This window comes from Schistocerca nitens, chromosome 9 (genome assembly GCF_023898315.1).
Source record: "Schistocerca nitens isolate TAMUIC-IGC-003100 chromosome 9, iqSchNite1.1, whole genome shotgun sequence".
In the NCBI taxonomy this organism is placed as follows: Eukaryota; Metazoa; Arthropoda; class Insecta; order Orthoptera; family Acrididae; genus Schistocerca; species Schistocerca nitens.
The window spans coordinates 225,488,215-225,510,847 of record NC_064622.1 but is presented as its reverse complement, the minus strand read 5'-3'; positions in this window follow the sequence as shown (position 1 = coordinate 225,510,847).

Genomic DNA, 22,633 nt, shown 5'->3' with positions numbered 1-22,633 from the left:
ACACATCAACAAAATTCGTGACCACAAAAAGTTCACGATGGAATTGGAGAGGGACGGTTCCTTGCTGTTCCAGGAACTCCTTGTCCGCCGTAAAACCAATGGGTGTCTCGGTCTTACAGCGTTTACCGCAAGCCCACCAAACGTGACTGGAACCGAACGCGATGGCCTCCGAGTTTTCCCAACGATCCTCTTACCGTCGTCCTGTCAGCTGACAAGGGCAATGCTGCCGTCCTAATGGAACGAGCCGATTATCACGCGAAAATCCGACGGACGTTGGAGGAAGATACTTACCTAAAACTGCCTCGGGACCCAGCATCCAGAAGAGGGAGGAAGACTACGGAGCTCCTCAAACGGTCGTCGCTGGAAGAGAGTGTTATTAAAAACTTCCTCCTTCAGAAACCTAGACACCCACGTTCTACGGTCCGCCAAAGGTGCATAACAAGGATACGCGTTTAAGGCCTATAGGGGGCACCATCGGATGCAGTGCAACTGGCCAGCCTCCTCTCGACTCACACTGGACATGGTGGCACACTATAAGGAATACGGCGGATTTCATCGACCGAATTCAACGTCTACGTCTATTCACGTGTGTGTTCATCACAGACTCTATAGACTTGCTGTCCAGCTCTTTGATGACACCGTCGTGGAGTTATTTGAACATACCTTGGCGTCGTCATATTTTTTACATGGTGGAGAACGTACAGTCAGACGGACGGCGTTCCGATGGGGACCCCATCAGCCCCAGTTGTAGCGAATCTCTTTAGGGAGCATCGCAAAGCATAGTTGTTTTTATTGCGACGTCGACGATACCTTCGTCATATGGCCTCATGGGCATGAAAAGCTGGAAGAGTTCCTGGAACACATCAACAAAATTCATGACCACATAAAGTGAAGAGGGACGGTTCCTTGCTGTTCCTGGAAGTCAAAATGGTTCAAATGGCTCCTAGCACTAGGGGACTTAACATCTGAGGCCATTAGTCCCCTAGACTTAGAGCTACTTAAACCTAACTAACCTAAGGACATCACACACATCCATGCCCTAGGCAGGATTCGAACCTGTGACCGTAGCAGCAGCGCGGTTTCGCACTGAAGCGCCTAGAACCGTTCGGCCACAACGGCCGGCTCCTGGAAGTCCTTGTCCGCCGTAAACCAATAGGTGTCTCGGTCGCAGCGTTTACCGCAAGCCCACCCACACGGATCGGTGTCTGCACGCCAGCAGTTGCCACCACCCAGCACAGAAACGGTCTGTTCTGAAGACCTTGGTACATCGATCTGATACCACCTCACACGCTGAAAATCTGCCGAGAGAACTGAACCACTTAAAGTTTTCAAGAAAAAAGTTTACAACAACGGTCTAAATTCGCAAGAAGTTTCATCTAAGCCGCTAAAACAGAGGGCCTCGAAGAAAACGGGAAGAGGATTGCCTTTTTACTGGTTTGTGGCTCAATAACAGGGAAGACTAGCGGCTCCTGGAGAAACAAAAGCTGTGAAAGACGACGCAGACCTCAGAACACCTGGAATATACAAAACAACGTGTGGGTATGAGAAGTTTTATATCGGGCAGAATGCCCCATTATTGAGCAGTGCCGCATAGAACATGAAAGATGTTTCCACCTACGCTATTTCGAAAAATCAGCTATGGTGGAGCATGCACTGACAAACGGACACCGAATTGCATTCGACGATACTTCTATTATTAAACGGACCGACAGCTTCTGGAACAGCGTAATAAATAAAGCAATAGAGATCAAACTATCTGACAACACCCTCAATAAAGACAATAGATTGCAGCTGGGTACGGCCTGGGATCCTGTGATTGGGGAGTTGAAGCGGGTGCAGTGGTCGCGCCACCAAAACATTGCCATATATGGTGCGGAACTGGGCACCAGTGACATTATTGGCAGCGGCATTCACATGACAGTCAACCACTTGATAACGGCCGATATCCCGTGGACAGTTAATTACTTGACTTGGATTGAAACCCGAGAACATTTTGTTAATGGATATCGCCGCGAGAGCATGCATGATATTTGTAATTATTTCAGTAGTTGCAATATTATTGTGTTTCTGTGCCTGATACTGTTGTTAAGAGTAGCTCACAGACATATCAACGACATCTCGTAAGCTGTTCTCGGGTTACAGTAGTCACAGTTCCCATAGTGATTGGTCACGTAGCGAACAATTTCTTTTTTCCTGTCGACGAGGTCATACGGACAAACACAAAGGAATTAGTGCAACTAGAAAATTCCTGAAAAGATCTCAAGGACTCAGTGGTTTAGCACACCACATTATAGGAACGTTTAGGATAGCATTGGCAGTTCAATGTATTGTACACAAATTTCACAATCGACGCCTAGACTGTTAGAAAAGTACACAGTCAAAACTAATTTTTTCCGGGAAGTAAAAAGTAACAGAACATTTTTCTGTGTTGAGTATGTTTTCAGATGGCCCAACAAATCTATATTGCGGTGTAAATAATGCAACTGCTGCAGCCTATCAGTGACACGCAGAAAATGCTGCTGAAAACGGTGCCTGCAAAAGGTCACGGACAAGAGGAAGTAAGGAGAAAGCCGCCGGCACTCTGCCCGTTTGACCAGAAGGAGCAAAAACGGACAGATTACAACCCTTAGCTGGAGCAGCATTCTACGGCGCACAGGACAGCAGGCGCAGAAGTGAAGTTACAACAGAATGGCATCCAAGACAGCAAACGTCTTGTCTAACGTGCATTCGACTGTTACTCCGATGGTCGGATCAACATCTACCATCATCCCAGTCAAATTTAATACCGAACATTTCACTCCTCCTTGTGACTGGAGCGGACTCTCTGTAACTCTGAACAATAACACTGCTAAGTAGTGTTTGACTTAAGTTGAATTCTAGACTGTGAAGAGTTTAAGTAATGTAAAGGGCAAAACGAAAGTGAAGCTGTGTTTTGCAGACAATTTCAATTCAATAGCAAAGTAATGTATACTAGCTACTGAGATTATTTCTGTGCGGGAAAAATGAAAACCACATATTCATACGAGTTTTCCCAATCAGTTATCTCCACCTAGAGGTCACTGTCGACAACGCATCTCCACCAGAGGGCGCCGTTGTGTTTCTTTCATCCAAGTTAGAAAAAAAATCGAAGTTGAGTATATTTTCAACAGACTTCGTATACATTCTGTCCTGATTACTTCACGAATGATGTCACCATCTTGAGTCTAGAATCTATAAAATGTTGTCAGCTGTCACCCATAGTCTATGGTAACCGACGTTACATGTACCTTTAAATTTCTGTTTCCTTTACTGCATTAAACTGTTACTGTTTACGAAATCGTACCCTACTGAAAATATCATGACTGTATCATAGTGGTGGTAGTGTAGTGTGTCGCGTCACTTATTTTGAAACTCGTGTCTCTTACGACCCGGCGTCGTCTGTTGATTTGTTTCGTATGAATAGCAATACGTGTCTGAAAAGAAGTACGAGGGAGGAGAGGTTCCCGAAGACCTGATACAGATTTTACAGGGCAGAGACATCGTGATGTAACGGGGTTGTGTGTAAGTTACTCTTGTGTAAAATCCTGCCAGAAAGGCCCTGGAGATTCGGTTTGTACAGACGTTGTTTTAGGTTAAGTTTCGTCGGAGGGCTAACGAACATAGCGTACTTCGCACAGTTCATGTTATTTCTTTCAGTTTTGTAATTCCCTCTCTTGCATTAAGAACATTCCAGTTCTTTGAGAGTGGAAGGAAAGTCTCCGAATAAAAACAACTAATTCATCCTGCGAGGCACGACTAACGACACAAAAATTTCCCCATGAATTTAGTGAAAACTAGGTCGAGATGTCTGATCCAACTAGTGCAGTTCCAACAAAAATGTAAGTAATCCTGCTGTTTAGAGGATAAGCTACAGACTCTTCTTTACGTACTATCTGTCACGTTGATAATAAGTGATAAGTAAATATACCTCTGTACCTGTATCATCAAAAGAAAATGATATACTACTATGTGAGACGGAGAGCGTCACAGACTAAAACTAATACACACGCATAAATCCGTGTTTTTCAGACAGAGCGTGTTTTTGACAGAGCGATGAAATAACTATTGGGTTGGTGTATAAGTTCGTAACGTCTTTCCATAAGTTAACAGATACAAAAAACAGAGACTTCAGTCATCAGTAATACCGGGTGATCAAAAAGTCAGTATAAATTTGAAAACTTAATAAACCACGGAATAATGTAGATAGAGAGGTAAAAATTGACACACATGCTTGGAATGGCATGGGGTTTTATTAGAACAAAAAAAAGTTCACAAAATGTCCGACAGATGGCGCTGAACAGCAAAACGTCAGTGACTGACTGCGCATGACAATCGTGTACAAAAGGAGCTGTAATGAGAGAGACAATCAGATGCGCCAGCAGTCGCAGCATGTTGACATTACATGAAAAGGCCCTTTTAATGAAGCTGTATTATCAGAATGGGGAATGTGCTAGTTCAGCGTTACTATCCTATCGCCATAGGAAGGGGATTCGAACGGGTAAAGGTCCGTTGACAAATGCAGCTGTGGCGAGAGTGATTCCGAAGTTGGAAGCCACGGGTTGTTTGACGATAGACCCCATAGTGGCCGACCGAGCACAAGGCGTAATGCTGCTGAGACAGTTCCGAAAGAAATGGAGACTGTAGTGGGTTCCTCTATGCACGGGGAAGTCAGCGCTCGTGCAGTCGCACGTCGCACCGGCATTCCATACACTACTGTTTGGTTGGCACTGAGGCGTACCCTCCGATGCTATCCGTACAAAACCCATCGGCATCATGAACTGTTACCTGGCGATTTAGTGAAGCGGAGGGCATTTGCTGTGTGGGCGTTTCAAAAGATGGCGGGAGATGACGATTGGTTGAGTAACGTGTTGTGGACAGACGAAGCTCATTTCACGATCCGAGGGTCTGTCAACGCCCATAATTGCAGAATTTGGGCTACCGAAAATCCTAGAACTGTCGTGGAAACTCCATTGCACAACGAGAAAGTCACGGTGTGGGTTGTATTTACCACATCTACCGTTATCAGGCCTTTTTTCTTCGAGGAAATGCGTGATTCTGGTTTTGTAACTGCTACCGTGACGGGTGAGAGGTACGGCGATATGTTACAGAATCGCATCATCCCCAGCCTGGCTGATAAACACCTGCTCGAACGTACGATGTTTATCCAGGATGGCGCTCCAACCCATATTGCTAGGCGCGTGAAAGATCTCTTGCGCGCGTCGTTTGGTGATGATCGTGTGCTCAGCCGCCACTTTCGTCATGCTTGGCCTCGCAGGTCCCCAGACCTCAGTCCGTGCGATTATTGGCAAGTGTATCGTGATCGACCTACATCTCTAGGGATGCTGAAAGACAACATCCGACGCCAATGCCTCACCATAACTCCGGACGTGCTTTACAGTGCTGTTCACAACATTATTCTTCGACTATAGCTATTGTCCCATGAACCATGGACCTTGCCGTTGGTGGAGAGGCTTGCGTGCCTCAGCGATACAGATAGCCGTACCGTAGGTAACACCACAACGGAGGGGTATCTGTTGAGAGGCCAGACAAACGTTTGGTTCCTGAAGAGGGGCAGCAGCCTTTTCAGTAGTTGCAAGGGCAACAGTCTGGATGATTGACTGATCTGGCCTTGTAACAATAACCAAAACGGCCTTGCTGTGCTGGTACTGCGAACGGCTGAAAACAAGTGAAACTACGGACGTAATTTTTCCCGAGGGCATGCAGCTTTACTCAATGATTAAATGATGATGACGTCCTCTTGGGTAAAATATTCCGGAGGTAAAATAGTCCCCCATTCGGATCTCCGGGCGGGGACTACTCAAGAGGATGTCGTTATCAGGAGAAAGAAAACTGGCGTTCTACGGATCAGAGCGTGGAATGTCAGATCCCTTAATCGGGTAGGTAGGTTAGAAAATTTGAAAAGGGAAATGGATAGGTTAAAGTTAGATATAGTGGGAATTAGTGAAGTTCGGTGGCAGGAGGAACAAGACTTCTGGTCAGCTGACTACAGGGTTATAAACACAAAGTCAAATAGGGGTAATGCAGGAGTAGGTTTAATAATGAACAGGAAAATAGGAACGCGGGTAAGCTACTACAAACAGCATAGTGAACGCATTATTGTGGCCAAGATAGATACGAAGCCCACACCTACTACAGTAGTACAAGTTTATATGCCAACTAGCTCTGCAGATGACGAAGAAATTGAAGTAATGTATGATGAAATAAAAGAAATTATTCAGATAGTGAAGGGAGACGAAAATTTAATACTCATGGGTGACTGGAATTCGAGTGTAGGAAAAGGGAGAGAAGGAAACGTAGTAGGTGAATATGGATTGGGGCTACGAAATGGCCGGCCGCGGTGGTCTCGCGGTTCTAGGCGCGCGGTCCGGAACCGTGCGACTGCTACGGTCGCAGGTTCGAATCCTGCCTCGGGCATGGATGTGTGTGATGTCCTTAGGTTAGTTAGGTTTAAGTAGTTCTAAGTTCTAGGGGACTAATGACCACAGCAGTTGAGTCCCATAGTGCTCAGAGCCATTTGAACCATTTGAGCTACGAAATGAAAGAGGAAGCCGCCTGGTAGAATTTTGCACGGAGCACAACTTAATCATAGCTAACACTTGGTTTAAGAATCATGATAGAAGGTTGTATACATGGAAGAACCCTGGAGATACTAAAAGGTATCAGGTAGATTATATAATGGTAAGACAGAGATTTAGGAACCAGGTTTTAAATTGTAAGACATTTCCAGGGGCAGATGTGGACTCTGACCACAATCTATTGGTTATGACCCGTAGACTAAAACTGAAGAAACTGCAAAAAGGTGGGAATTTAAGGAGATGGGACCTGGATAAACTGACTAAACGAGAGGTTGTACAGAGTTTCAGGGACAGCATAAGGGAACAATTGACAGGAATGGGGGAAAGAAATACAGTAGAAGAAGAATGGGTAGCTTTGAGGGATGAAGTAGTGAAGGCAGCAGAGGATCAAGTAGGTAAAAAGACGAGGGCTAGTAGAAATGTTTGGGTAACAGAAGAAATATTGAATTTAATTGATGAAAGGAGAAAATATAAAAACACAAAAATGCAGTAAATGAAGCAGGAAAAAAGGAATACAAATGTCTCAAAAATGAGATCAACAGGAAGTGCAAAATGGCTAAGCAAGGATGGCTAGAGGACAAATGTAAGGATGTAGAGGCTTATCTCACTAGGGGTAAGATAGATACTGCCTACAGGAATATTAAAGAGACCTTTCGAGATAAGAGAACCACTTGTATGAACATCAAGAGCTCAGATGGAAACCCAGTTCTAAGCAAAGAAGGGAAAGCAGAAAGGTGGAAGGAGTATATAGAGGGTCTATATAAGGGCGATGTACTTGAGGACAATATTATGGAAATGGAAGAGGAATTAGATGAAGATGAAATGGGAGATACGATACTGCGTGAAGAGTTTGACAGAGCACTGAAAGACCTGAGTCGAAACAAGGCCCCCGGAGTAGACAACATTCCATTGGAACTACTGACGGCCTTGGGAGAGCCAGTCCTGACAAAACTCTACCATCTGGTGAGCAAGATGTATGAAACAGGCGAAATACCCTCAGACTTCAAGAAGAATATAATAATTCCAATCCCAAAGAAAGCAGGTGTTGACAGATGTGAGAATTACCGAACAATCAGTTTAATGAGCCACAGCTGCAAAATACTAACACGAATTCTTTACAGACGAATGGAAAAACTAGTAGAAGCCGACCTCGGGGAAGATCAGTTTGGATTCCGTAGAAATACTAGAACACGTGAGGCAATACTGACCTTACGACTTATCTTAGAAGAAAGATTAAGGAAAGGCAAACCTACGTTTCTAGCATTTGTGGACTTAGAGAAAGGTTTTGACAATGTTGACTGGAATACTCTCTTTCAAATTCTAAAGGTGGCAGGGGTAAAATACAGGAAGCGAAAGGCTATTTACAATTTGTACAGAAAACAGATGGCAGTTATAAGAGTCGAGGGACATGAAAGGGAAGCAGTGGTTGGGAAGGGAGTAAGACAGGGTTGTAGCCTCTCCCCGATGTTAATCAAACTGTATATTGAGCAAGCAGTAAAGGAAACAAAAGAAAAATTCGGAGTAGGTATTAAAATCCATGGAGAAGAAATAAAAACTTTGAGGTTCGCTGATGACATTGTAATTCTGTCAGAGACAGCAAAGGACTTGGAAGAGCAGTTGAACGGAATGGATGGTGTCTTGAAGGGAGGATATAAGATGAACATCAACAAAAGCAAAACGAGGATAATGGAATGTAGTCGAATTAAGTCGGGTGATGTTGAGGGAATTAGATTAGGAAATGAGACGCTTAAAGTAGTAAAGGAGTTTTGCTATTTGGGGAGCAAAATAACTGATGATGGTCGAAGTAGAGAGGATATAATATGTAGACTGGCAATGGCAAGGAAAGCGTTTCTGAAGAAGAGAAATTTGTTAACATCGAGTATAGATTTAAGTATCAGGAAGTCATTTCTGAAAGTATTTGTATGGAGTGTAGCCATGTATGGAAGTGAAACATGGGCGATAAATAGTTTGGACAAGAAGAGAATAGAAGCTTTCGAAATGTGGTGCTAAAGAAGAACGCTGAAGATTAGATGGGTAGATCACGTAACTAATGAGGAGGTACTGAATAGGATTGGGGAGAAGAGGAGTTTGTGGCACAACTTGACCAGAAGAAGGGATCGGTTGGTAGGACATGTTCTGAGGCATCAAGGGATCACCAATTTGGTATTGGTGGGCAGTCTGGAGGGTAAAAATCGGGGGAGACCAAGAGATGAATACACTAAGTAGATTCAGAAGGATGTAGGTTGCAGTAGGTACCGGGAGATGAAGAAGCTTGCACTGGATAGAGTAGCATGGAGAGCTGCATCAAACCAGTCTCAGGACTGAAGACCACAACAACAACAACATAGCTATTGTTGAGGAATGGTGGTGGACATATTGAGCATTTCCTGTAAACAACATCATCTTTGCTTTGTCTTACTTTGTTATGCTAATTATTGCTTTTCTGATCAGATGAAGCGCCATCTGTCGGACAGTTTTTTGAACTTTTGTATTTTTTTGGTTCTAATAAAACCCCATGTCATTCCAAGCATGTGTGTCAATTTGTACCTCTCTATCTACATTTTTCCGTGATTTATTCAGTTTTCAAATTTATACTGCCTTTTTGATCACCCGGTATATTCTCCTTCACTATTTACAACAGTATGCCAACGCTGGAATAGCTTTTTGATCTGCGACTTAAGAGATCATGTATTTATGAGCGAATAATTCGTCTAGCCATGTTCGGAGCGCTTTTTCATTTGGACAGGAAATTTCTTGAAGATTGATCTGTAGGGAGTGGAAAAAGTCAAAATCTGAAGGCGCAAGACCACATGAATAAGACGGGTACGAAATGACTTCCCAACGCAACTCCTGCGTAGTGTTTCTTGTCAGTCTAGTAGAATGCAGACGGGTGTTATCGTCGAGTGGCATCACTTCATGCAGTCTTTTTGATCCTTGTTCTTGGATTGCGTCTGCAAGACATGACAGTTGTTGACAATAAATGTCAGGAGTGATGGCTACACCTTGGGGAAGCAATTAGTAGTACATCACTCTGTCACTGTTCTGCCATATGCATGACATTATCTTTTGTGGATGCGCGCAGGTCTTTGTACGGGGAGTTGCTGCTTACTTTGGACTCAACCATGCCTTCCCTTTCCTTTCATTGTGTTAGACTAAAGACACCATTTCTCATCACTAGTAGCAAACAGGATAGGAATGGTCGACGTTGTTCACGAGCCAATTGATGACGAGCAATCCGAGATGTACATATGGCCAACCGCTGATTTTTGTGATTTAGGTTGAGAGCCTGCGGTACCCATACTGCCGATTTTCGAAACTTCCTCATTGCATGCAAATGTCGCAAGATTTTGAAATGATCACGTTTCATGACGTTTCACAGTTCTCGTGTACAGTGACGTGGATCATTGAGCATTAATGTGTTTAAACTGTTTTCATCAAACCCTGAAAGTATCCCGGAAGCTGGAGAGTCATTAATGTCAAAACGATCCTCCTTAAAATGAGAAAACCATTTTCTTGCCGCGGTCTGTGAGCTGGTGGCATTTCCATATACGGCACAAATGTTTCCGGCTGCCTCGGCTGCTGTCACTCCTCTAATAAACTCGAAGAGAAGAATATGTCGGAAATGTTCCGATTTCCCCACTTAGCACTCCATTTTCTAGCCTCCACAGGTGCATTCATTATCTGCAAACGACAAAACGACGACATTGAACCTCAAAAATCCGCAGTGAACTACAAATAAAAATGATAATCGGTAAATAAAAAATGGTTCAAATGGCTCTGAGCACTATGGGACTTAACTTTTAAGGTCATCAGTCCCCTAGAACTTAGAACTAATTAAACCTAACTAACCTAAGGACATCACACACATCCATGCCCGAGGCAGGATTCGAACCTGCGACCGTAGCACCTAGAACCGCTCGGCCACCAAGGCCGGCGGTAAATAAAGCCATAGCAACCGGAATACCAACATGCTAAACAAAAACGTTACAAACTTTTGCACCAACTTAATAGAAAGGCTTATAGTGTATCGCAACAACTAAATATATATTTTTTTCTTCTTCTTCTTCTTCTATATACGAGAGTTTAATCTATTCCATAATATTAATAACTTAAACCATTCCAGCACCAACTATTTAGCTCTTAAAATGAATAATTAGGTCTGCTTACTAGGATCTGATCTAGGAAGTAACAGAATAGACGATAACGACTCACGATTAGAGAGACACACCATATTCAGCGCTGAAGTCTCTTGCGCACGCAATGGGCAGTTGGAGAGTGTCATAAGGAATCAAGTCATCTGTCATAAATGATAAACTTTTTCATCTCTACTCATACAGTGCCTTTGCACTTTCGGTCACATTCGCAGGTGAATAATAGAGGAGCTCGATTTTACCGTACGCTGAAAACCAGGCCTTATGATGTTTATGATGTATATGACTGAGCCATCCTTTTCAATTTTTATAATGTCCTAGTAACGGGTAAACATACAATACGTTGATGGGGCTCACAATGTCTCCACCTTCCCTCACCCCTGCCACATCCCTTTCCTCTCTTCCTATCAAACAGGAGACAGATAAGTGAAAAGAGACGAACATACAAAGCAGGTGCGCGAAATTCTTTACAAACGGAGAGATACATTTTATTGTCATTCAAGATGTCACTTCACCAGGGAACTTTTAAAGTTGCCAATCCATTTCGAGGCCGTAGGAAAGCACGATCTTTGAGAAGTTCTTCACGAAACCTTAGCAGCTTCTTTCAGTAGGCGCTGTAAACTGTCGTACGATCCAGAAGAACTCGTCCCACCTTGTAAATACTTAGTAATTACACTGTGTGACAAAAGAAGCGAAGCACACAGAGGAGAGGAGGAAACAATATGAAATTTCACAGCCCAAGAGGTTATGTGATGTTCTTTCGGTGATTGTAAAATGTGGTCAAATTTACAAAGAACTTGGCATTACGAACTCACTTTTCTGTACGAAGTAGCAACCTCTCTTGGCCGAATTTATGCACAGATAAAATTGGAAAGGGTGTCACATAGCCGTGAGATTTCCGAAGTATGAAAGCTGTGAATACCCTTGGAAAGGCATTCATCTATCTTTATTTTAAATGATCAACTATGAGATGAGACCTATTCTTTGAAAGACATTTGTTTTATATAATTTACGTAACTGTAAAGATGCGCATCTAGCGCGGACGCTAATACATCGATTGCATAGTCAAAGAAACATTTTAACAGAAGCTGAAATGACATTCCGCTTCGATCTAAATAAAAGATGGCAGTAAAAAAACTTTTGTAGATCTTCAGATTTTTAATGTACTGCTTCTGCTTGTAATGTGAAAACGTAGAAGAAGGTCGACTTTAAGCTAAAAAAGTGAGCGGTCTTGCCAGCGTGCAGACAACATTATTAATTAATAAAATTCAAGTAATTTATGTTCTAAACTGTAAATCGGCAAGTTATTGTTATCGAAGGTGTTGAACAGTGCAAGAATTGTCTTTAACGAAGGAGAAAAGTAATGACTGTAATTTGTGACAAAAACGTGAACATAGGAGCTAGCACAGGACAGGCTGAAATCTGATCGCACCTACAGTTAGAAAAGTACTTATGTAAGTTATATTGTTTATAAATAAGCCCTAATTTGCTAGTGAGAATTGTTAGAACATATTTAGTGTTTACCAGATTTCTTATTCTATTCTTTTCCTTTATACTTTTTTAACCTCCATGCCATATTATTTTTAGAAATGTCAAATAGCCTTTACTACAGCAGAGAATGCTGCGGCATCCTGGTCGTAGACAGAAGGCCGCTCCTTGTCTTCTATACAACTCATAGCTGCCCCATTTATTAATGATTTCATTTGCAAATACAATTTTTTTCACTGTTCATTGTTATAGGTCCCTTAGGTAATTAGAAAATTCATACTGATTACGTAAAGAAATCCGGGTTGTACTTTTCCAAATAACAGAAGTCTTTGCATAATCAAAAACTAGCCTCCTTCTGACAACGATCAGGAGCCGACCAGAAGACGGACGTCTTCGACCGCTTTCGTGTCTCCTGTGGCAAAGCTGTGCCAAACTGGGAACACGACATTCTAGTATGAAACACAGATTTAAATTGATAAAATTGAAATATATTTAACCTAATAATAATAATAATAATAATTTTTAATCATACTAGATGTGGCGCCCGAACAGGGACCTGATAAAAAATTTTTTAATCTGTTCTGTTATTGTTTCATGACATCATCCGGTGGACATCGGGAAGCCGTAAAGGAAGTACTGAACGAAACCGAGGAAGTATTAAAAAAAATTCGAAAAATAACAGCAGTGCGCAAAACGACTGATGTAAGTACACTTTTCATTACACATAAAATCTCGTGTCTTGTATAAAAAAAACTGATTTCCGGAATTTATTTCCTTACTGCTTCATTTTATCCTATCGTTGTTATTTCCTTGCAGAGTTGCTTATTTACGTAGTTAGAATTCATTTCTGATCATCTCTTCATTCAAAGTTTATTTGTTAGCGTTATTAGCATCTTCATTGTTACTACGGATAAGAACACAAGATGGATGCCATAATAGCAGGATTAAGTGTCTAGTAGGTGTTTGTCACTTATTTTCAAATTTAGGTGCCATCTTGTCTTATACCCGGTATAGCTCTGCAATTGTCAGCTACCGCGGTGTGACGTTTGACTATCTTCGATTTTTGAAAGCCTCTCAGAATTTGACATGCCAACGACTCACGTGAGTACAATACATACTTCAATTTGGGGGCAGACGCCGTCACTACAGGCAACTGCCGTGTCCTGCAATTTTTTGACTGCAAATTTCACTGTTGACTGTAGTGGACTGTAACAGAGGGTATCGTAGGTGTGGCCCAGGGAAGTGTGATAGGACCACTGTTATTTTCGATATACATAAATGATCTGGCGGACACGATAAGCAGCAGTTGTGGCTGTTTGCTGTTGGTGCAGTGGTGTATGGTAACGTGTCGGCGTTGAGTGACTGTAGGATGATACAAGATGTTTTACATAAAATTTCCAGTTGGTATGATGAGTAGTAACTGGCTCTAAATGTAGAAAAATGAAAGATAATAAAAATGAGTAGGAAAAACAAACCCGTAATATTGGAATACAGCATTAATAGTGTGCTGCTTGACACAGTCGCGTCGATTAAATATCTAGACGTAAGGATTATAGTGGAGAAGGCAAATGGTCGACCTTGGTTTATTGGGAGAATTTTAAGAAATTGTGGTTCATGTGTAAATGAGACCGCATACAGGATACTAGTGTGATGCACTGCTGAATGCTTTTCGAGAGTTTGGGACCCGGATTAAAGGAACGCATTGAAGCAGTTCAGAGGCAGGCTGCTGGATTTGTTACCGGTAGGTTCGAACAACATGCACGTATACAAGGAGATGGTTAGGGAACTCAAATGGGAATCGCTGGAGGGAAAGCGACGTTCGTTTTGAGGAGTGCTATTGAGAAAATTTACGAGAACCGGCATTTGAGGCTGCCTGCTGAACGATTCTACCGCAGCCAACGTATATCTCGCATAAGGATCATGAAGATGAGATTAGAGAGATTAGGGCCTGTACAGAGGCGTGCAGACATCGTTTTTCCCTCACCGTCTTTGTTGGTGGAACAGGTAAGGAAATGACTAGTAATGGTACAGGGTACCCTCCACCATTCACCATTTGGTGCCTCGCGGGGTATGTATGAGTAGTGAGGCAACAAGGACACTGACCCACATTGCAGGGTGCCTACATCAGGGGCAAGAAGCATTCAAGGGCAAACCTATTGTTCCCTTTTGATTGCCAGGTCCTTAACTTATTGTTCTCCTAAGAGGATTATGATCCTCTCGAGATAATACGTCTCTTTGATTGATATGTCCTTAACCTATTCTTTGGTTAAATGGTTTTTCAGGAAGCCCCCACCTCTCCCCTCCTTCTCCACCAGTCCCTCCTCCTCCCCCACCCCTGTGGAAAGTCCCCTCGCCAATACAAGCTCACTTTTGATATAAATTTCATTGAATAATTCACTAAATCGATCAATTAATTAATCCAATCCCCTCTGGGAACCCCCCCCAGCCCTCCCCTCCCCTCCCCCACCTGGAAATTGGCGGGAAAAAGACTCAGTTTATAGGCCATTTGGCAGGAAATCGCATGCAGTGAATGGAATATTGTTTAAACAATTTAGACAATGTGTGACAAATTGTTTATTTTAACAGTTTTTGGGATGCAAGGCCATGTATGTAATATAGTTTTTTTTTATTTACTAAAGAATTTGGTGGGAAATCGATTACAGTGTATAGAATATCGTTTAAACAATTTAGTACAAACAATCCTGCTGGAAGAACATCTGCAACTGAACATTATAGCAGAGGCTGAAAATATCGCTTCAGCTGTAAATTACTTTATTTTCACACGGCCAGTTTCGGACTGTTATAAGCCCATCCTCTGGTGTCGTAGCTGTGCTGTGGTCCCTGAGCACCGTTTGTACCAGGTGCGGTGTGTTGCCTATGAGTGCAGAGCAGATTGTAACTACAACCTGTTCTGCACTGATAGGCAGCACACTGCGCATGGTACACACGACTCTCAAGGACTACAGCACAACTTCGACACCTGAGGATGGGCTTATAACAGTCCAAAACCGGTTGTGTGAAAATAAAGTAATTTACAACTGAAGTGGTATTTTCAACCTCTGCTAAACAATTCAGACAATCTGTGAAATATTGTTTATTTAAACAATTTATGGTATACAAGGCCGTGTTTGGAATATGGTTTATTTATTTAGTTTAAGAACTCATGGGGAAATTGAATGCAGTGCATGGAATACGGTTTATTTAAACAGTTTATGGTATACAAGGTTATTTATGGAATATAGTTTCTTTAAACAGTTTGGCAGGAAAGCGATTGCAGGATGGAATATGTAAACAACTGCGGCACTATTTTTATTCTGATTGTGCATAGAAACGATGAGTAGGTTTATATTTGCTGCTGGAGTCAAATATGTTAAGGCTCTTACTTTTTATTTTCCTCGCTTCTTAAAGCACACTGGTGTCTAAGCAGAGATGGGATAATCAGAACAGTTACATATCTAAAACTTCATAGCATCAGGATACTGTGCACATGCTGCAAACAGTCATTCCACTGGACGCCCTACTGACATTGAAGTTGTTCCTCATGCTCTGCATTTTGAACATGGACGTTCGTTTCCAGGTCGATATGGGGGCCACCATCTCCTTGATCAATCTGGCAATGTATGCATGCCTGGGTTCCCAGGAGCTTTCTCCCACACTATCACCCTCTGTGGACAGTTCTTGGTCCCGGCCACATATATAAACATTCCCCGGCTCCTAACCCTGCTGGTGGTTGAGCATCCCTCGGCTTCAAAAATTTTTGGACTTGATGCTTTCACACTGTGAGGCTTTTCGATTTCTGATGAAATTGAGGTTGTTTCCTCTGCTGTCCATTAGAGGACCTTGATGATCTGCGTTTGGCCTATGCCTCTTTGTTTCAGTCTGACTTGGGGTGTGCTTCAGATTCCATGCGCACATTGCTCTCCAGTCCAATGCTCAACCGAGGTTCTTCTGAGCTTGACCCATTCCTGTGGCCTTTCATCCAGCAGTCAAGCAAGAGCTCAACTGACTGTGGATTGCTGGTGTCATTGAGTCCACGAAGGTGAGTGCTGGGGTGAACCTATTAGTGGTGATCAGGAAACCCAACGGCTTCCTTCACCTGTGTGGGGATTTCGGAGTTACAACCAATGCACAATCCCTGGTTGAAAATTATCCCATTCCCCAGCAGGAAGACCTTCTCACCAAAATTGAGCATAGTGAGTACTTCTCTAAGATCGACCTCATGGAGGCTTACCACCAGTTACTCTTAGATGGGAAATCTCACAACATCTCACAACATCATTGTCATCAACACGCCTTTTGGATTACATAAATACAAGCGCCTTCCATTTGGTATTTCCTTGGCCCCAGCCATTTTACAGAGGTACCTGGAGCAACTCACACAGCCAATCCCAGCTTGCGTCAATTATTATCTCGATGTCATCTTGGTCACTGGTCATACACGCCACGAGTATTTACAAAACCTTGCTACCTTATTTCTTGCCCCGTGGGCTGCACACTTACACTGTCAGCAGAAAAGGTGTAGTTTCTTTCAACCAAAAGTCGAATACCTGGGACATTGGCTCAGTAAAGACACCATTCGTCCATCAGATTGCATCATCATGGCCATCAACTCGCTTCCCTGCCCCAAGGATTCATCTGAACTCCACCTTTTTTTGGGCAAGGTTAACTACTACTTAAATTTTTACTCCAGGCTGCTGATGTTGCACCATCCCTCAATCGCTTGCGTCTCGAAGGAGTGCCTTTCAACTAGACTCAAGCCTGTGATCTGGCTTTTCTCCACTTGAAAACAATGCTCAAGTCCGCCCCTTGCCCTGCACTTGGGGTGTAGCACAGAGAGGGTCAGAAGCGGAGCTTAGAAGGTAGAATGCGTCAGCAGATGGAGCAGAGTCTGTGCTTGCCACCCATGGAGGAGTTTGGCCAGACTATGACCATCAATCGGCATGGTATGGTAAGTGCTCAGGAATAAGGTGAGGGCTGATGTGGTGCCAGAGGATTTGACTGCTTTTGTCAGCTATTGTTTAAACTTCCTGACCAGTCGTTATGCTGTGCCACTGGAGGACAGATGGAGCGGAGGGGTGATGTGAACATAACATAATTTTGCTAACTGTAATCAGGCTTGAACTTCGTAAATAGAAGGCATCATACACCTCTGAAAACCTATGTAGTGTTTGTGTTAAAAGAATCGATGTTTTATTTGGTTGCAAGGTAGTGGTTATCACTTTGCAGTTTGTCACCATAGTTTATCGTAGAGATACCTGCAGGGAGAATCTCTGTATTTCTTACACTGGAATATTAACAGAATTGCATTCAACATGACTAACAGGTCTGTAGCCGTACTGCTCTAGCATTATAGGGCGTTTTAAGTGCAGAACTGTGAAACCATAGGAGTGTATGTGTTTATATGCACAATCATTTCTCTCTTATCAATACCTTTTGGTACTGACCCTAGACACTAGAACAATACTTCTGAATTGAGTGCACAGTTGATTTGCGTAAAATACTTCAAACTTCGTCCGTCTTGAGCTCCATCACACATGAACCACACGTATCTTCTTCATAACTGTCTCCTGCATCATCACAACACTCTCATATCTACTATACACCGATAAGGGGTGCTAACATCCTCGACATCTGGAGAGTTCTCATGCACTTGGATGGAGCTGTGAGTAAGACTCTTGTGGGACAGTCATTGCTGAACAGCAGTTACAGAATCGTCTTGCTCTGTTCCTTCACGAGACCTGGAATGTAGCACATATAGTAGCCTCCCACTTCTGGTCATCTGGAAATTAAATCAGTCATAGTGTTGCAGGGAGGATTAGTCCAAGACAATGCGGACAGATCTTTCTATCTCCAACTTTATGGTAAGAATCCGAGAATTCTCTGTGACTCTCATCTGCATGGTGAAAGATGGGCATTCGTAGTCGTAAATTATGCACTATTATCGAAGTGCTTGAAATATACAGATTGGTATATGATGCTGGCTGGCATACTTTGGTATACATATGTTCGAGAATTAACAATGAACAGACGTACTGCACAGTCATCTATCTACATTCGCAATCTACTGTATGGTACTCGCAAAGCAGTGGAGGGGTGGTGTAGTGATGATACAGAAATTGGGAAGGATACTGCTGTGTCACTGATCAGTGTTGCAGTTATGGAAAAACTGGTGGAATTACTAAAATTGATCATACTGTCAACTGTGGTGCTTATTACAATACATCGACAGCTTTCTTTCCATCCCATCCATCCACTAGTACGCTGTTAATTACCACATAATGATTGACTGACATCACTTGTTACAGATGTAGAGAGAGTCTTAGTGGAAGCAACACCTTCCAGAGATGGCATGCACTGAAACAGTTATTGTGTACATGAGTGCAGTATGAAGGATCAATCGAAACGGAACACCTTGACATCTGCTTCCACATCACTGTTAAAAATAACTTTTAATGTAGAGATCATAAACCACCTTCAGACAGCTGTTTGGAAACACCCCACAATCCCACAAAACTCTTTCAGTTTCCATATGTCATGATATCTTCTGCAATTTTTTTTAGGACAAACACCATCTCTCTCTTTTATTTCAATCATCCTGTGTTTGTTGTAGAAGCAGTAGCAGCACAGTTTACACTGTACAATGTCCAGTTTTCTATGAGAGCCAACTGATTAATATATGTTAATGTCGTTTTAGCACCTGACACAGACCTTGAAGTCATGATGGAAAAACAAAATGATGGAAGTGTATGTAGCGTAGTCATACACAGCTTGGGTGTGTTACAGCAGAAAGAAACAAGTGTATCAATTAACAGCACAGGGAGCCTATCTTCCGACTGATGTCTGTGAGATATAGTCCCCTACAGTACCGGTGATGAAAATTTACACTGGTCTGTGCAGGTGACTTCATTCAAAAACCACCTGCTCCAACGAGACAATACCTGTACATTTAATATGCTCGATGCCAGTATGCAGATGGTATTTGTGATCGACATACCCGGAGAGGGGGATGTGGTAATATCTTACCGAGTTCTCTATCGGATTACATTAGTGGAGTTTTTATAGTTCTCAGTTTTTCCCTGTTGGATGGTACAAAATAACTATGTTAGATAGGAAGTATGGGTGACAGATATGATTCCACCCTGAGAGACGCAGATTTCCTTTGGACTAGAGTACTTGTATGTAGTTTGGAAATGGAATACAATGCAGTAACAAAGTCCTCATCCTTCTTCCAATTCCTGTGTGATATGCAGTCTTCCTAGTTTTCCCAATAAGAAATTCCACTGTAACTGCTCACACTATCTTTCCTACTGCATTGTGTTGCAGGAGAAACCTTGATTTAGCGCTGGCCTTACACACTGTAGAAGGCTGGCAGAGCTATGATTCATATTCCCATTTCCACCGAGTGGTCAAAACGCGGTTCTGTCACTTTAACTCAGCTCACCCTGTTTGTCCACGGGATGCAGAAGGTTTTAGATGTAGAAGTTTCTATTTCGAACTTTAATTGGGACAATCACATGGATGAAAGTGTAGGGATGGTGGGGCAGAGACTGCAGAGCAGTTACACTATGAAGAGAGACTGTCTTAAAACCATTTTGGAGTTTTACAGTGGCAGATAAGTTAGAAAAAGGTGACTCGTTTCAAGATACGAAGGTGGTATTAGAATGATTCACCAGTGGCTGTAGTCAGTAAAAGACATCTCTATAGAATCTAATGCATGTATGTGATTGAATGGAAAGACTTGATTCCAAATCTTAAACAGCATTTCTACCAGAAAGTGTAACGCTATCAGCGACTCTTGTGTGTGCCTGTAGAACCAAAACCACTTTTTATGCTGGAACGCTAACATAGTCGTTGAGATGGTACTTTTACTAGCGTTGTCCTTACGCAAAATGTATGGTGCCGGTGGTAGAACCCTTCCCTGGTCAGCTACAAATGTCGCGGTTCTCAATAGTGTTCCTCGAAAAGAACGTCATCTTCCATCCAGGGAATCCTATTTGAACAACCTGATGGGTGTGATGTGACTACTGAGAAAGAAAAATTACATGCCATGCAAAGTGACTCTCCAATTTAATTAATTATCCTATCAACTTGATATCAGTGACATGCTGGCTGGTGACTGGAAGCGGTAGGTCTGGTGCAACAGATATGATTCTTGACTTGGAGCGGTAAACAGCCGCTTGTTTTCTTTGCAGTGGTATCTTTTAACGATATTTCAATCTCTCATCTACACAGGGAGAGACAACTATCGTAATAAAATTAGATGTATCATCGAATTTATAAAATGATGCATAGTATAAACGCGATATTTAGATATTCTCTGTACTGTTACCTTAAGAGACTTCCTACATTGCGAGACAGTTGGCTACTTTAAGAGAGAGTTCTAAAGTGAGGAGGTGTCCTGTGACAGAGGTGGATCTTAGCACTCCATCAAGAGCCAAAAATGAATTTGATATTATAGTCCTGGATGCATAACGTAACAGACAAGATAAGATTTTTTCCTACACGATGAGAAAATACTTAAAGGAAATTTAGCCTATGCCATACCGTTACAGGATTTTCACTACAAGTAACGATACTTTGGTGATGTGAAAAAGCGTGTATGCCTAATTTATTCAGTCTTCGAAAATGACTTGTATAAAAAGAGAAATCTACATTTTGCAAGGTAAATTCGAGGTGTATGGTCAACAACGTCGCTGTCTAAGATTGGATACGTATTTTTTAAACTGGGGGTCTATATTCGGATGGGATTGGTTAGAACTACTATATACATTCAAACCGCAGCTGCTTGTTTTTCAGTGTACTGCTGCTGGCTGCAAGGGCTGTGATGAGGAGTCGGCAACTGGAAGTAATGGATTAGTTCTGCCTGTGACAGGTGGTTAGCTACAAAGAATGCTCTGACCAATCTGATCAAGCCCACAGCAGCAAGGTGTGACTAAGTGACCGGTGTGCTGCGTGGGCATGACAGAAGCTTGGGAGGAGATTCAAAGTGATGGATTTTAGCGCTGGATGTGTTGATAATGTCTGAATTGCTACCACTCAAATCATTCCAATACAGCCCTCATAACCAGGGGTGCTGCACTTTGGCGTACATACATGTCCTTGGCTGCACCTGCGATTGCAGCAGTAGTTTTCACCGAACTCTGAGCATTGATGCCGATGGTATCTGAGGTGGTTGGCGTGCTGCGTGTTGACCTTGGGACATGAGCACATGGGATGCGTCAGTGTTTAGGTAATCTCCAACATCTAGCCATGACGTCTACTGCTATGGACTGGATTGTGGTTTAGGTGTTTTGTGTTAAGCGCTTCCGAATACACTGCAGTGGACTCTGTCTTGCAGAGTTATTTTTTGTTGTTGTTGTTACTATCCTATCACGTGGCAGACCCTTTCCTCCTTTCTTATTCGTCCTGGTGTAGCGGAGAGAACTAATTTAGGAATTCTATAGCACTTGAAGAAAGAAAATACACTTAGAAGGAGTCTAGTGGTCGGAAATTCCATAACTGTGATGGTATAAATTGATGCCAAAATTTGAAATTCCAACTATTATTTCACACTTCATGGCTTCCAATCGTGATGTCAAATAATAATAGGTTTCTATTATTTAATGAAATTTCTCTTCAAAAACATAGCACTGTTGTTTAAGCATGCAAACTACTGTGCAGTGTCGGTCTTTTTTTATTTAGAGTAGTTTGAAACTGTGTGAAGCAAATTGTTTAAATGTCTACATTAACGATTTAATTAATATTTTCTGTGGCACATATTCTGAAGCACCATTTGTGACATCTTGAAGATATGATATTTCACACCAGATTTAATAGCTCCTGAAGCAATTCATGAAGTGTACCACAAGAAAGTCCACCAGGCAGGCTGGAGCAGTTTGGAGTCCAAGGCAGAATGAAATATCCCATGCTAGTTCCTATGTCTTCTGCAAAGCAAACTACAGCTCTCCCTCTCTTTGTATGGAACGACTTCCTTTAAAGTGTATTTCGAGTCAGCCTACTGTTAACTTTGTGACATCATCAGTTTGCGTGTGTGTGTGAAGTAGCAACTGTATCTGCCTTATTTTCCGTACACCATGATCATGTGACCAGCAAGTAAGTATTTATTAACTTCAGCAGTATTTCAGGATTAATTCCCAGTCAGGAAGGTGGCTCGTGCGTGCACTGGTATCTGACAGGTTGGTTCATGCTTGCAGAAATAGGATGTGACCACTTAAGATGGCAGCCGACAGCTGATAGTGGTGCGGCAAGCTCGGTGGTGCTTCCAAGCCCCTCTGGCACTCCCTGACTCTGGGCAGCCTGTGTGGATGGCGAGAAATGAGAAAGTTTTCAGATATTTTTAAGCAGCCTGTGATTGTGTAATTATGTGTTTCCTTATGTGAT